At 43.5% G+C, this 8,541-nt stretch overlaps 1 pseudogene across 1 annotated transcript; it reads right to left on the reverse strand.

The window, feature by feature from the left end:
* Nucleotides 1-2,883: 2,883 nt before the first annotated feature.
* LOC308293210 (man(5)GlcNAc(2)-PP-dolichol translocation protein RFT1-like) lies at nt 2,884-4,517 on the reverse strand (annotated as a pseudogene). Its single transcript has one exon. The product of its transcript is annotated as a man(5)GlcNAc(2)-PP-dolichol translocation protein RFT1-like (transcript).
* Nucleotides 4,518-8,541: the final 4,024 nt, after the last annotated feature.

Genomic DNA, 8,541 nt, shown 5'->3' on the forward strand with positions numbered 1-8,541 from the left:
TATTTGAAATACTTTTTTGTATTTTATCATTTGTATTGGGCTGGGATGGAAAATGTTAGATGTCATTTGTATCAAAATACTTTCAGGTCTAGTATTTTGTATTTTAAATACAAAATACATTTTTTTATGTAATTTTATTCTCAAATTGACACATTTTAAACATTCACAAAGGTTTAAACTGTAGGGGAAACACACACATACAATTTCTAATTATTGTTATTATTATATGGCTGGCAGAGCGGTTTTACAGTCTGTGTAGTAACCTACTGGCGTAGACGCAGCTATGCATTCAGTCTCATGCCATAGAGTAGACACACAATGGTAAACATTAAGGCTGCCTGCTCTAAAGACAAACACCATGACAAACACTCTGCTAGTATGGTCAATTTATTTTTAGAAATTCTGACAGGCAATTAATTTAATACTTGGCAATCAATCTGTGGAATTACTAATCATTGCATCAGTTTTTAAATATATGTCTCTGGCCTGTATTTATAATTTGATACATCTTTTGACCCAGTATTTGTATTTTTTTGTATCAAAATATTTTCAATGTATTTTCGCCCATCTCTGGCTGTTACTGTTTAGACTGATTCTAGGATTGATGTTTACTCAAAGTCCTAGTTTCTTTGAAGCACTCAATTGTTTTAGTTGCACTCTACTTGAGTGAGCATTTAATCAAGTCTCAAACTTGTCATAACTAGTCACTCTGGATGAGAGCTTCTCCACACTGCCCTGGGAACGCCTCGGTATACTCCCGGAAGGAGTGGAGGAAGTTGCTCAGGATAGGGAACTCTGGAAATCCCAGTTGGAACTGTTACCCCCGCTACCCGATTCCGGATAAGCGGTTGAAGATGGATGGATGGATTCCATCCTGATTAGGTTTGGTGTAAGCGTTGTGTGTGTCAGAGGTTGCATTATAATATCACTGCAAAGCTCTCTCTCTCTCTTTGTCCCTCTTTCTCTTGAGCTGCATTTTATGTATGAAAGGTGCTATATAAATAACGTTTATAATTATTAAATAAAGTGTTATTATTATTCTGTCTCCCTCCCTCTCTCTCACAAACATACATGCTGCGTTGCTGGCGTGGCTGCTGTTGGGTTCTAACTTTAAGTTACACCTATTTTTTCCTGTTAATAATAACCTGTATAAAAATGCGCTGCATTGGGAGGTAAACGAGAGACACTTTATTGTGAAGGTAAGACCGGAAGATACTGGCAAATTATCGCAGAGAGTTATTAGTTGTAGTCATTTGAAATGCGGGTTTGTCACATTTCAGCGAGAGAGAGAGAGATCGTGCACTGCCGTGATGCCAGTCTAGGGGTGCCTCAGAATAATTTGATAGTATTTGGAATTCATCAATATTACTACATCAATATCTCTGCAGAAGGTTTAACCACTTAAACCCTCTATGCTTAGTTTGCACTGTACCTTCCCCCCAGAACAGGGATGCTGGGGTTCAAGTGGTTAAATCATTGAATCGAATCGTATCGTATCACCATGAATGAACCAATATCGTCCATGTATCGTATCGTCAAACATGTAGCTTGATGCGTATCGTATCGTTGTTAAAACGTATCGTTAACATACACCCCTAGCGCTATGTGATCACAACATCCGGGTATCGAGTAGGTAACTGAATTCGGTAGGCTCCCAACTCTGGTGTAACAGTGCGGCAGGTGATCAGTCCTAGCCAATGATCCTAGCCAAGACTAGTCAGTCGGTTGGTTCATGCATAGCCGATGGGCGTTTGGGATTGGAAGTAAGGATGTACAGTATGTCTGTGTATGTCCGTCCGTATCTGTATGTCCATATGTCTGCCCCGTAAAGCAAGCTCGCTGGACGTTCTGAGTGTACAGGCACCGCTCACTTTTTAACTAACGTGCCTTAATGAGCTGTTGGATATCTCAATTTCCACGGGAGATTAATAAGGTATCTGTGTCTGTCTGTCTCTATGTCTGTGTCTCTGTCTGTCTGTTTAGGCTTTTATTCAGTCATTTGTTTGTGAAAGACAGACATGGCTAATAAAAAACTAGAAAGTTCTGGGAAATTGCAAGTGTGGTTTCCATTTTTGCATTTCCCTTCAAGTCAATGGGGTTACTCTATAAAGGTGACGTCACCAAGAATGCTGCTTCCTCATTGGCTAAAGGTTACTTGATTGCTGCTTCCTCATTGGCCAAAAGTTACTCTATAAAGTTAGGAGAGAACAATAGTGTGTTGCCTATAGCAACATGCACACTGACTAGAAAAGTGTGCTCCTCGGAGCACAGATCTCCACCAGGCCGGTTTGCCTACCCAGGGCTGTCTGTCATGGAGTGCAGCTGTCAGGACATGTCTGATGAAGCTGTGGGGGAAAATAAACTCCTCCCAGAGTGGACATCTTTGAAAACACTCCGCCTCGCGTCTCCATGTAAACAGGCAATACAGTGGGAAACCGCAAAACGTGTGACATCATGGCTCATTTGTAGCATTGGTGGTGCCTTTGGCTCTGTTGTTTAGAGGCCCCCGAATATCATCGTATTCAAATCTGGGGTAGATGGGACGATGCATTCATGATTTCAGACATGTAAAAGACCTTTGTAAAAGAGACCCCTTCTGGAAACCGTGGAAGCCAATTCTAGACGGTTGGAATAGGATAAGAAAGATCTGTATGAAACATTTTCATCACATGACTCCAGAGTAGTAGAATAATCACACCCAATGTGAAGTGAGCGGTGGTCGTGCTTGCATAACGTCTTCAGACTAGGATTTGAGTCTAGGATGTACAGGCTATGCTACACGCACACGTTTTGCTATGGCAAAACACTGAGGAAAAAGGCTACAGACACACGCACAGCCACTCTATGGAGCGGTTTACCACCGCTCAAAAATGTTGACACATTTTATGCGTGTTTCTTTGCGTGTCGAGACAAAAGCTGCGTCCTAACAAACCGAACCAGTTTGTGCTCCGTCAGGAGAACGGTGAGCAGCACGACCAGTAAACACCCCGCTCCCACGGCCACGTGGACCAGCCTCAACAGCCAACCGCTGCCGTCGTGGCAAAACAGACCCTCGGAGACGGCGGTGACGGCCGTGCCGACTCCGAGCACCACGAGCAGGGCCGGGCCGGGCCGCAGGCCCCGCAGGGGCCTCCACCGACTCCCCCGGAAGTAGCGGTGGATGTACACCAGGCTGTGCAGGATCCGGAGGCCCACGTTGAGACAGTTGGCCAGGATGAAGCCGAGGCCTCCCGCCCACCGGGTCAGAACGTAGGAGAGCGACAGGAAGGAGCCGGACAGGCCCAGCATCACCAGGTTGTACCGCTCCACCTCCTCCCGGCTCATGGCGGCGAACACGAAGCACTCGCTCACGCCGTTGACCGCCAGCAGGAGCACGTAGCCGCAGTAGCATCGCAGCAGAGCAGGCCCCGCCCCGCCGCTCAGCAGGGCGCCTCCGTAGATGTCCAGGGCCAGGCGGGAGTACGCGTAGCCAAACGCCGGGACGATCAGGCCGATCACGAGCACCAGCTTCAGCAGGCACTCCAGCACCTCCGCCGCCACGGCGACCTCCTCCTGCTTCTGCGCCTTGACGTCGCGTCCTCTCTCCAGCACCTTGGCGAAGAACACGTAGAAGCTGTCCTCGATGGGCTGGAAGACGAAGCGGGCCACCGCGGAGCCCAGGTTGTTGACGATGTCGTAGACGCCCTGCTCCCCGAAGCTGAGGACGCTCAGGAAGGTCATGACGTAGCGCTCGCCCTCCGTCAGGATCTGCTTCAGGAAGGACTGCTTGAAGAAGCTCCACGTCAGCCTGGCCATCGTCCGGTCGATCAGGGGCTCCCCTTCGTGTCTGCGTGGCAGCAATTCTCCGACGCTGTGCACGGGAAAGAGCTTCTTGTCGACGCTGTCGGAACCCAGGAACCATGTAAAGTAGACGGCGTAGCACAACACCAGGAACCCCGTGTACGCAAACTGAGCAGCGGCGAAGATATAAAGCCCCCACTCGGGAGCAGTGAACACCAGAACCACGGTCAGGACGCACTTGGCGATCATGGCCAGGCTCTCCGCCACCACCTTCAGCCTGACGAACATGTGTATCTGGGCCAGAACGCGCAGGGGCTCCACCAGCAGCTCCTGCACGGCGGCCAAGGCAAAGATCCCCACGGCGGGGGCGTAGTGCGGGACGGCCCGGGGGTCCGGGACCTCCAGGAGCCACAGCCACACGTACACCAGGAGGGAGGCCCACAGCACGCCCAGGGGCAGCGGCAGCCACAGCATGTTGATGATCCGCCTCCAGTTGTGGCTCGTCCCCGTGGCGGCGCTCGGACCGGCCCGGCGGAGCGCTTCCCTGGAGAGGAAGACGAGTGTGGAGTACAGCAGTGTCAGCCTGACGTTGACCACGCCGATCAGCTCTTTGGACACCAACCGCAGCGTGAAGGCGTTCAGCAAGAAAGTGAGCACGCGGAACACGAGCTGCAGCAACGCGCTGCGCTGTACGACGCGTTGGTGGACGCGTTCCTCAGAATGTCTCGGGCGCTCATTTTGACGCTAGTTTGATGTAGGTGTAATTCAGGTAGAGCCGGAACTGACATGTTTCAAGATCTGTTTGTTTGGAGTTGAAAATGTCTGTGAATTCACTTTTCATTCATTGGCCCATCTGGCAGACTTTATGCATAATTTATGCTCCGCCCTTTGATGGTACCACGTGCCTACAACAGACGACATAAAAACTCATAACTCATGGCGTCGTTGTACAATGAAGAATAAATGTGTCTTTCGCGGTATAAGGCTGAAACCTGGACCAAATATAAAGTCATATGACATCAATACACATCATAGATGACTGACGTCACAGACAGGCCACCTTGATGCACAGCGGCACCTTTTGAGTGGTGCTCCTGGAAAGAACTAAGCTGACAACATCTGGCTTTGTACGGGCTCTGAAACATTGGCCTACATCTCACCTGCCCTACATCTTGGCACAAAGAGCTCAAAGTTTGTTGTACGCCTAGGGTCTCATTGGCCAAGCTTCATGGGGCGCTTAATGAAATTAACTAAATAGCAGCACTCACTTCACACTAGGTGTGATTTCTTTCTTTCTTTTTTTTTTTTAGATTTTTCTTCCCACAGAAACAGACACAGTTGTTGTGATTCAATGGCAAAAATAATTTTGTCAATCAGACAAATGGTTCCAGAGATAGAGCTGAATGAATAAAAAAAAGTATCCATCCACTAGAATGGACACACATTTTCTCAATCAGCTAAACGAGGGAGCCAACACACAAACAGAGAAAAGCATCTCTCTGATCTCAGGTCATTTTGACATCTTTAAAAAAAAAATAACAAAAAAATAATAATAATAAAAAAAATATATATATATTTTTTTTATTCTCGTCAAAAGCCGTCATTGGCACTGGCGATTCAATGATTCTCGTCAATCTACCTCTGTGGCATGGAAAGAGTTAATACTGGTTGTGCAGCTGTAAGGGTTTTAAAAAAAACTCCACCTCCCCGGCCTCCTCCCTGTGAAATGTAGTTATATATTTGTTTGCGGATGTCTTCTACAGTTTATGATATGTGATATCTTACATCATGCAACTGAAGGTTCAATGTTATGTGCATTTAATCTGTATATCATGCTTTGCTCTGGGGGGTTTGTGATGTTCAAGCAGATAATCTGTTTCATCACAGCAGAGCTACACTGCCAAACTAAATGCAATATCATTGCATAAATGGTAAATATCATTGCAATAAATGGTATGGTGAATCTAAATAAATTGTGTGGTTAATCCTGAGCTGAAGTATATAAAAGAAATGTTTTATAACTTATTTGCTTAGCCAACAAACAAATCCATCTAAAAAAACGCTCACAATAACAGTATCGTAGAGATTTTTATTTATTGTGATATTAGTGGCGGGAAAAAAAACGTGGGAACTCCGATTATTGTGATATTGTGCACTTACTAGGAAGATTTAGCATTTGTTGAGCTGCAAATTCACTACCAATTAAACTTAAACCCTCTATATTAAAAAATAATCTGTAAAGATCAATTCGCAATGCAAAAATAGCCGAGCTCACAACGCGTTGCAACGCGACACGTTGTGAGATCATAGATCGGCTATCTTTGGCAAATGTTCCCCCCAGAATATAGCGAAGCTGGGGGGTTCAAGTGGTTAACAAAAAGTGGCATTTAAAGATTTAAGCATATTTTGATTTATCACGATTATTTTTGGCACAATAATCGTGACATGTAATGTTCATATCGCCCCATCCATCCATAGTAACATCTTGGCACGAGGCGCGCCCGTGCCGGCAGACCATAGCTTAGCTTCCTGCTGCCGCTAACCTAACGGCAGAAGAGCAGCTCCTGCATGAGCGAGCGTTATGACCTCCAGTACTTTCTGCTTTGCAAAAAAGATCTCAGCATTTCCTCCAGGATTCATCTCACTGTTCTCTACTCTCCTACTCTCTGCAGGAGGAAAGGGGACTGTCACAGAGAGCTGCAGCTGCTCTTCCCATCGACCCACATAGGAAGCCAAGGCAGCAGCAGGTATATAATATAATATATATTAGAACTTAAAGGAGCTATAGTCAACTTTTTCATTGTAGGGCCGACACTTTGTTTACATCCTAGTCTATAGACTAGAATGTAAACAAAGTGTCGGTCTGACAATGGCCAAAATGATTATTTTAATCATTATTTTACGCTTTTTGTGGTCATTTTTGAATAGAAACACATATATGAAGCTTATTTTTTTATAAAATATTTTCGAAACATTATTTTTATTTTTGCATCCGTTTTTCAAGAAAAAGTTGACTATAGCTCCTTTAAACCACCTGGTAAATAAGTAGGCCGAAGTGGTTTATTGTCCGTATCAGCCCAGATGCCAGGTTGAACGTTCTTTTAAAGAGGTGGTGCCATGATTCCCCCCCCCCCCTCTAAAACATGATTATCAGGTATTATTATTATACTAGGAGGAAGATTTTTTCCAAAAAAGTATACAGAAAGAGTTAAAATTGGGTTTTTATATGGCCACACCCCCAGTTCATTAAGTATGCATGGATGTCATGGTGGGTGGTGACCCAGCTGAAGTTAGCCACACCCCACAGTGTTGTGTGAATGGTAGGGGAGGAGTTGATTCTGTGATGTAAAAGTATCTGTGTTTTTTAACTGACACTTTGGACCACAAGGTGGCAGCCTCCAAGAGAAAACAAACAAATACCAAGAGAATACATAATTGCTCATAAAAACCACACCAGGGGGTCCAATGATGTACTTTCAACCTCCTAGACACATGGAAAACAGAAAAAGTACAAAACTATGGCACCACCTCTTTAAGGAAATAATGCAAATTCCATCCCTGGGTTACTATAAGGTTATTTTAAGTCCTGTCCCCCACTTTTGTTTTAGAAGAAAAGAGAAGAAGAAATAAACACCACCAGTAAATTCTACCCATGAGAACATCATCACCTGCCCAGTGTGGCTGCATCTCCATCTGAGGCATCTTGTTTCCCCTTCATGATGATGATGGGTTGCTATGATAACATTTAGAACCATGTTGCAGAATCCTGAATATTTTACATTTAAAAGGTGCTGTAAGCTTTTTGTCTTGTTTGTGTTAAAGTAAGCGTTAATTAGCTCTACTGTATATTCAAATAGTGATCATTGCTATAGTATATAAGCTCAGTAATAGGAGTATCTCTGTCTCTTCCGTGCTTTGCTAAACAGAAAATGCATTTTCATGTCGGAGTTTCATCCAATTAGGAGAGAGAACTCATAAGATACTAGGGCTGAGAATCTGGGTATTCTTGGGGTCACGATTACCGATTTTTTTTCGATTCTTTCAAATCCAAACTATTATTTTCCAATTTAAAAATGACTCTCTATTCAAAACGATTCTGTATTCAAAACGATTCTCTATTCAATTCATATATCAGGTTTTATCAACTTATTGCAATAATGTAAACACACAAAGGTAAATCCAAGACAAAAAAAATCATTAAAAAAAATCATAAAATAAAAATCATAAAAATCATAATATCTAATAAATAATATTTAATCATTTTTGGAAAATGAGAATCGATTCTGAATCTTACCATGTTAGAAACACGATTCGAATTCGAATCGGGGAAAAATGAAGAAAGAGAAAGGGATTTCATTATCTTTTCATGAACCGGGTCAATAAAGTTTGCCTGTGGTAACTTTTATGTTGGATTGTTTCATTACCCATTTGTCTTTCTTTGTTTATCAGTCAGCATGTGTATTATACAATAATCACAATTTAGGCATTTAGCAGACACTCAGACAATTCAGAGCGATGTATTTAAAGCAAGAGTAACAGATCAACATCAAATGCATGTATAGTAACCTAAGAAAATCGTATAGACCAAGCTCATATTCAGAAAAACAAAACTTGCTATCTAAATTATTATGCATATAATAATAAAAAAAAACTTTTTCACTACATGCCTATAATGTCACTTGATGGTGACTGATAAATAGGTTTCTGTTTAAACAAATGTATGTATTTTGATTTATATTAATATGAACTGTGGAACTATAT

The sequence above is a fragment of the Nannobrachium achirus genome (genome assembly GCF_963921795.1).
Source record: "Nannobrachium achirus genome assembly, chromosome: 10".
In the NCBI taxonomy this organism is placed as follows: domain Eukaryota; kingdom Metazoa; phylum Chordata; class Actinopteri; order Myctophiformes; family Myctophidae; genus Nannobrachium; species Nannobrachium achirus.